The 8,688-nt window shown below is 39.1% G+C and overlaps 1 pseudogene; it reads left to right on the forward strand.

The window, feature by feature from the left end:
* The first annotated feature begins 2,758 nt into the window (after window positions 1-2,758).
* LOC115272346 lies at window positions 2,759-3,127 on the forward strand (annotated as a pseudogene).
* The last annotated feature ends 5,561 nt before the right edge of the window (window positions 3,128-8,688 follow it).

The following is an 8,688-nucleotide window of genomic DNA, read 5'->3' on the forward strand; positions in this document are numbered from 1 at the left end:
TAATCACAGCACCTTTCCTGTGATCACAAAGGGTCAAGCTTGAATGACAACAGCCAATATGCTGAGGAAAGGGTAGAAGGGAGGGAATAACTCTGGTCTTTAATGACATCATGGAGCCATTAAATCAACTCCATTTAGAATCCTTGTCATGGAGACAATCAATGTCCTCACTGTAAAACTACTTCTGGTTGAGTTTTCTATCATTGTCACTGTAACCACCCTAATTGGGGCATAATTGGGTGATTAATGGCACAGGTGCTGGAACTGAACTCACTCAGTTAAAATCTTAGTTGTGCCACTTCACTAGCTGTGTGAGCTTGTCTAAGTGACTTAACTGCTCTGGGCCTCTGTTTCTTCATCTGGGAATCTGAAATGATAGTAATAGTGCCTACCTCATAAGGTATTTTGAAATCAAAAAGATAATATATACAAAACCCTTTGAATATTCCAGTACATGGGAAGAGTTCAGTAAGAGTCATTCAGTCATCCAGGTTGCTCAACAAATGTAAACTTCTATTGAATTAAATTCCAGATAAAGAAACTGGGTCCCAGACACATTAAATCACTGATTCATGGTCACATGGCTAGTTTGGGACTGAGACTAGTCTAGAATAGTAACTGACAGAGTTGGAGTTCTGGAATTTTCCAGTGAGGGAGGCTTTAAAGACAGTAACTGTTTTCCCTCAGCAAAGTCAGGAGATATCTGCAGATGGCTAGTGCTCAGAGTTCATCTTATAATAACATTTAATTTTTTTAACTTTTGAAATTTAAAATTTTGTTTTTTATAGCATAAAACTATCTTATGCAAGAATTTTAAGGGCAAATTTCTTTTCAACATAACCAGTAGAGGCTGAAATTAGAAAACTCTTGATTTTAAGAATGGTTCCTCATTAGACCCAGTCTTACCAGTGGATTTTACATTTTCTTTTTATAATAGACTTGGAATGTATTCTCTGACATAGAATAATCCATACTTCTGTGCACTGGAAGATTTTGCATTGGGAGACTTTGAAAATGTCCTTCTGTCCAATGCAAGAGGGCATCTGTTATCAATTTAATTGAAAAGGTGAACTTTCCAGGAATAGAACTAATTCTAATGCTTGTCTTTACAAAAATCGCTACCAAACACATAATGGCTAGTGAATAAGCTACATCACTTTAACAGTTTATAAAATAAGATATAAAATGCAATACATAATAAAATTAACATTTATTTAGTAATGTAATATATAGTACCATAAATGGAATGGTAAAATAATCACAGGACTGGAAGTTCAAAGACTTAGATTGAGCATCATCTTCAAATGGCTTGAGTCAAAGCACCCAACTTCCCTGAGACTCATTTTCCCTAGTTGCAAAATTAGAAGAATGATAATAATATATTATCAGTTTGATGAGAGAGAACTCTTTATATATAAAATAAAAATTTTATGTAAATATTTTATTTATATCTTGTATAACTTATAATCTTCTTTAGCAAAGAGCTATAAATTCTTTAGTTATGGGAAATGCTGACATAAGTAGCTCTATATCCATTCTGGCAATTTCTATTATTTCTGACCCTCATATTTATTTATTAAGAAAAAATTTTCTTTGTTCACTTGATTCAGTAAATTAGTATGTGTCATTTGCACTATATGGGCATGTAACCCCTTGAGTGCTCAAAAATATTTTGCTGCATATTGAGAAATGTTATGGAATTCTAGTGGAACACTCAGAAAAGTTCAGTGATGGGAATAAACAATAAGAAGGCCATGGAAAAGAAATTAATGAAGAGAGATAGAAAATCTTTGAGGAGGTTGGAGGGGAGGAAAATCAAGGCTTTCAAGATCTGGCAGGAAGAGGGAGTCACTATTCCCTAGAGAAGACCCTGAAGAAGCCTCTCCGTCCCCCTAGGGAGTTCTCTGGTTCTGATTTCCTCCTTCTTCTGGCACAAGCATTTTTGGCCAGCCTCTCGGCAGTTCATTGCTAGCTAATGGCTTCCCTTTCTCTGTCTTATTTATTTCCTCCTGGCTCTTATTTGTCATTCCTCTCTCTTTCTCTCATTGTCTATGAATGTGTACATGCTGCACTGTGTGGGTTCTCCAGGGACACACACACACACACACACACACACACACACACACACTCAGACAATTTACATTAAAAATGAAAACTTAAAAAAAATTTTAATGTTTATTTATTTTTGAGAGAGTGAGGGTAGGAGCAAGGGAGGGGCAGAGAGAGGAGAGAGGGAATGTCAGGTCGGGCAGTGCAGAGCCTGACTCAGGACTGAAACCCATGAACCTGAGCTGAAATCAAAGGCCAAACACTCAACTAACTGAGCCACCCAGGTGCTCCTCAACACTTTAAAAAAAAAGAAGATAAGCATTTTTCCTTTCTTTCGAAACCTATTGAGTGTGTGTATGTGTGGTGTGTGTGTGTGCGTGTACACACCCGTGCGTGGGTGTGGGTGTGGGTGTGAGTGTGACCTCACCTGTGCTTGTACTTCTCACATTCAGAGAAAGAGAAAGGGAAAAAAGAAAGGACACTGGGTCCCAGACTAGAGCCCCATCCCCCATGGGGTTATCATCTCCTCCCCCTCCTCCCCTGTTTCATTTACAAGTGAATTAGTTTACCAAGGAAGATGCTTTTTCCTTTGGCATATATTTCTATTTCTAGTCCACTTGGGTTATTTTAGAATAGTGAAGGTGGGCTATTTCCGCCGTCTTGGAACCTGTGCAGGCCTGCTGGGAACAGGACTTCTGAAAGGACAAATATGTCTGGAAGGCTGTGGTCCAAAGCCATTTTTGCTGGCTATAAACAGGGTCTTTGGAACCAGAGGGAGCACACAGCTCTTCTTAAAATTGAAGGTATTTATGCCCGAGATGAAACTGAGTTCCATCTAGGCAAGAGATGTGCTTATATGTACAAAGCAAAACACAACACAGTGACTCCTGGTGGCAAACCGAGTAAAACCAGAGTAATATGGGGAAAAGTAACTCGTGCTCATGGAAACAGTGGCATGGCTGGTGCCAAATTCCGAAGCAACCTTCCTGCTAAAGCCATTGGCCACAGAATCCATGTGATGCTGTACCCTTCAAGGATTTAAACTAATTGAAAAGTAAATAAATAAAGGTGTAGATTTGTTCTCTTGTTAAAAAAAAAAAAAGAATGGTAAAGGTGAGACCCTCCCCTCAGAAAAATAAAACTTTTCAAAACCATTGCTCTTCCCAGGGCTATGTGAAAGAACTATAAAGGATGCTATTTAGCGCCATCCACTTGGGATTTTGCCCTAAGAAATGCTAAAGAAGAAGATAATAATGGCTGTCAAAGGTTTCTGCTAGGAGAATCACACATTTTTTCTTTCCTACAACATCTCTTAAAAATTGATACTATTTCTCAGTTTACCTGTGGAAAAATTGAAATCCATAAAAGCACCCCACTTTCCCAAGCTGCCGTAGCCTTCACCTCCCACCCAAAGCAGAGCCTGCTGCAAAGGTTTACACACAGATAGTTTATTTGGGAAGTAAGGCAGGAAGCATGACTGAGGGATGCAGAAAAAAGAAGGAAAAGCCAATACAAGGATGCATTATAAAACTGGCCACCTCTGAAGGTGACAGAGCTTGACCCTGCCATACCCTTCTGAGGAGGTTGGTTAAGTATGTCATATAACTGCACCTGTTCAGGAAAGAGATATCTTTGGTTATCTACCCTGACTGCTTAACGCGACCATTCAGGTACTAACTCCTTTTCCCTTCTAGTTTTACATGTACAATGCCAAGAGTGCTCCCATGGATGCCCCACATCCAGGCCCTGGGGCAGGATGCTGGAGATATGGTGGAATGTGGCAAAGCACTGTTCTGCTTCACCTGCGCAAAGCTGGTCAAAGCCTGTACAGAAGTGGGCTGGACAACAGTGGCTGTATGAAAGGTGGGGCGGGGAAGACATGAAATCATACACAGAGGTGGCAGATACTCAAGGTCATATGGCTATTCGATACTTAAAATCAGGCCTGCATGACTGCAAGGCCGGGGTGCCTTCCATAATTCAGAGGAGTTCCCAGCAAGATATTTGGCTTTGTGGAACTTAAGCATGAGTTTATTACCCTTGGCATTTAGATGAGGATCTGGTATTGATTTTACATTATATCAGAAGTGGAGCATTATACACTCACTCTTTGTGTATCCGTGGGCATGAATTCTTCCCCTATTAACCTCCAAAATGGGTTTGAAAATAAACACATTAAATACAGGACTCTAGAACAGCACCACCAAGTAGAAAAGTAATGTGAGGTATGTGTGCAATTTCAAATTTTTTAACATCCACATAAACATTAGAAAAACAGGTGAAATTATGTTTCATAGTCCATTTTATTCAACGCACTGCTTTCTGTGTATTATCATTTCAACATGTAATCAATAAAAAATGATTGTTGGGATTTTTGCATTATTTTGTTGTTGTTATTATACTAAGTCTTCAAAACCTGGTGTGCATTTCACACTTAAAAGCCCACGTCAGTTCAGATTGGCTCTACCTTCAAATGTTCAAGAGCCACACGCGGCTCATGTTTCCATTTTGGATAGTGCAGCTCTCGGATATTTTCTGCTTATGAAATGAAGGAGTTAATCTATGAAAGGCGATACCATTGCACTTTTCCTTGGGATGAGATGGATTAGGGAGGATTTCTATACACTCTCTTGACATTACGACTTTGGCCTATATTATTTTTCTCAGAAATAAACAAAATGTCAATTTGACAAGGTTCATGGCTAGAAATGATTAAAACAGTAATTCAAAGACAAACCCAGCCACACATGAATCTAATATTTCAGGGTTTATTTCCCCTGTTCACGTGTCTTTAAACTGCAGGATGGGTCATTTTTAACTTAGGGAAAAAAAAAAGAAAGAAAAAGTCTTACACATTCAAGCTTACTACATATGGTGAACCATAAAAGGTACTGACTCTTAAAGAGAATTACAAACAAGGTCTCTTTTCTACCTGAATTATAACATGTAAAAATGTTTGCCTTTATTCCTATAAAAAGCTATTTTCTAATCTTTAAATGGGTTTATATTTCATATAAAACACAGTTGTTTTGTCCAATAAGACACTTGGCAGAGGTAGGTATTATAATAGAGTGGTTAAAAGCACAGAATTTACAGATAGATTTGGGTTCAAATTCCAGCTTTACCTCTTACTATGTGTAACCTTGAGCCAGTTACTTCACCTCTTTGAGCCTCAATACTGTCTATTCAGAGTTATAGTAAGAATTAAAGAAGATAGCATATGTCAGAAATAGTTCCTGGTACCTGGTCAACACTCAATAAGTGGCAGCTTTTACTGCTAGCAACAAGGATCTAACAATAAAGCAGACCGCTAACATTTACCTTGCTGCAACATTTCTCACAGTCTATCGGTTAAGAAACATTTGTAACTGACGTATGGAACTATGAATTACCATGAGTGCCACTAAATTCTACGGCACTCAGAAATTTACCAATAAAAGGGTCATTTTCCATTCAATGCTGGGCAAATTGTTCATAAAAATCCATAGGCTCAAAGCAACCTGGCTGAGAAGGGTTTTTTTCTTCTGCTCTTTTGTCTCTTAATCCCCACACTGTGGCCTGGTTCCCATTACAGCTGAAATTAGCACTTTAATTTCCACATTATCTCCTTTATATTAGAGATGAATAATGTGCTAGAATAAAAAGGGGGATCTTAGGGGGAATTACCAAAGATGAAAAAAAGTATTATGCTTCTTCCTGAACAGCTTTTATATCCTGCACTGAATTATTACTGGTGAAGGAGAGTACGTCTCCAGCCATTCAGTCTAGAGCCAAATCAGAGGCTATCCCTCTGGGAGACAGAAGTCTCCTGAGATAAACCTGCGTTACTTGCCCCACATCTTTTCACTACCCACATCAGGCCAAGTGGTTTAAGCACACTCGTCTTTGAACAAAATGCTACAGATCACATAGTTCGAACAATAACAATAACTGCTAAAATGTTTTCAAATGCTGCTTATGGACCAAGCATTGTGCTAAGTGCTCCAGACACATTAATTCATTTATTTGACCCTGCAAAGTATGTGAAACATGCAGAAACTGAAGCATAGGAGATTAGCGAGTTGTTCCAAATCACACAGTCTGTAAGTGGTGGAACCAGGATTCCAACAGAGACATTTTGACACCGGCTCACACCCGGCAACACAGCACAAAACACAAAGGAGACCCAAAACAGGTACAATCTTTCAACAAGTTCTGCTGGCCCTACCTCCAAAACACATTCCTTACCCATTCGCTTTGCTCTGCCTTCCCCAAAACCATCATAGTCAAAGTCACCACCAACTTTTGTCTAGAGAACTGCAATGCCTTCCAACTCTGCTCTCCTCTTGCATTCTTTTCCTGCTACTGCCACTGCTCCATGCAGCAGCTCAGTGAACATATTTGAACAGAAATCAGACTTTTGGGGTGTCTGGGTGGCTCAGTTGATTGAGCCTCTGACTCTGATTTCAGCTCAGGTCATTATCTCTCGGTTCATGGGTTCAAGCCCTTCATCAGGCTCTGTGCACTAATGGTGCAGAGCCTGATGGGATTCTCTCTCTCCCTCTCTCTACCCCTCCTCCACTCATGCATTCACACTCTGTCCCTCTCCATTTCTCTCTCTAAAAATAAATAAACTTAAAAAAAAGAAATCAGACTTTGTTCCTATTTTGCTCCAATGCATAGTCATCCACTGATTTGCTTACCCCTCTTAGAGTAAGCCCAAAGTCCTTATCATGGTTTTTAAAACTGCACATAGTCCAGACTCTGTCCTCTCCTCTCATTTCCTCCAATTCCCCTCACTCATCACATTGTCCTTTTTTCCCCTCAAGTATGTAGAGCTCTTTCTTTAGGGCCTTTGCACCTGCTGCTCCTCTGTCAGGCACACTCAAGCATCGCATCCTCAAAGGGCTGAATACTTCTTGTCACGTGGGCTTTGGCTCAAAGGTCACCTCTAAGAGACCTTTCCTCATGACCCAGGCTAAAGCCACCCACTCCTTTCTCCACTTCCCCACTTGGTGTCTACACAACATGACCCTCTGTTTTATTTCCTTCATAATACATCTCTGCACCAAGTCATTTGTTTATTTCTTTGTGAAATTCTTTGTTTTCTACTTTTCTTCTGTCGCTAACAGAATGTAGAGTTGCATAAAAGAGAGACCTTGGCTATCATATTTACCACTGTGCCTGCCAGGCCTAGAACATGACCTGGCACATGATAGGCATTTATTCAGTAAAAATTTTATCAAAAAAACCCAAAAGAATAAATTATTTAATTAATTATGTAACAAAAAGCAGGGGCACCTGGGTGGCTCAGTCAGTTAAGCATCTGGCTTTGGCTCAGGTCATGATCTCACAGTTTGTGGGTTCCAGACCTGCATCAGGCTCTGGGCTGACAGCCAGCTCAGAACCTGGAGCCTGCTTTGGATTCTGTGTCTCCCTCTCTCTCTGACCCTCCCCTGCTTGCACTGTCTCTCTCTGTCTCTCAAAAATAAATTTAAAAAAATTAAAAATATAATAAAAATTAAACAATTATTATGTAACAAAATGCAGTCACCTTTAAACATGTAGTTCTCTGGAGCCCTCTTATCAATATCAACAAGGCAGTGAGAAATGGGATATAACAGGGGTAGACAGAGAAGCTGTAAACGATTAATTTCAAAAAGAAACAGAGAACCAGACAAAATGTGGTTTATGTTGTTGATATTTTTCCTGTGCCTCCTACTATATCTCTACCACAGGACTACATCATTTCTGTTCTTCTCCTCCTGTCTTGAACAAAAAACCCTGAAAGTTTATATATCAGGTACTGTGCTAGATACTTGGCTACAGAAATATATAAGGAATCCTAAAGAGGGCTCTATGTGTTCACAAAAATAAAGTGACACAAATGCCCTTAAAAGTGTCTTTGAATGATAGGACATTGAATAATAATGAAGAAAATTCTAAACAACTTTAATTGCAGGGGAACTATAAAGAATATGGCATGGCTAAAACATTCTTAAAATGCATTAAAAATTACTACTAATAATTTTTTTTAATGTGTATTCATTTTTTGAGAGACAGAGAGACAGAGCATGAGCAAAGGAGGGCAGAGGAAGAGGGAGACACAGAATCCAAAGCAGGCTCCAGGCTCTGAGCTGTCAGCATAGAGCCCAACGCAGCGCTCGAAACCATGAAGTGCGAGATCATGACCTGAGCCAAAGTCATATGATTAACCAACTGAGCCCCTCAGGCACCCCTATCCCAACCATTATTAAATGCTTTCTATATATGAGGTATCTTTCATGTATATTTCCATTGAACTTGCATATCCATGCGTAGAATGAAGATATACCCCATTTATATGTACACATATATAATATTTCTTAATATTTTTAATGTTTCTGAAAATTACTACTAATAATTTTTAATGGAGGAAATAATAACTACTAATACACTTTCCCTCTTTTTCTTCTTTTTCTTCTGGTTCTAAATCAGTCAGCTTAAGTTTACTTATGCTTCACAAAGAAGTGATCCCAATACTGCATTTGTCTCTTTTCTTCATGTCTACCTTTGGGTTAGATACAGCTCTCTCCCACACTCTTATCTTTCTCATCTGTGACTTCAGGGTAAGCTCTCAGTCCAGTCTCCTAAGAGAGGTAAAAACAAATGACTCTTTAT

The sequence above is a fragment of the Suricata suricatta genome, chromosome 11 (assembly GCF_006229205.1).
Source record: "Suricata suricatta isolate VVHF042 chromosome 11, meerkat_22Aug2017_6uvM2_HiC, whole genome shotgun sequence".
NCBI classification, from domain to species: domain Eukaryota; kingdom Metazoa; phylum Chordata; class Mammalia; order Carnivora; family Herpestidae; genus Suricata; species Suricata suricatta.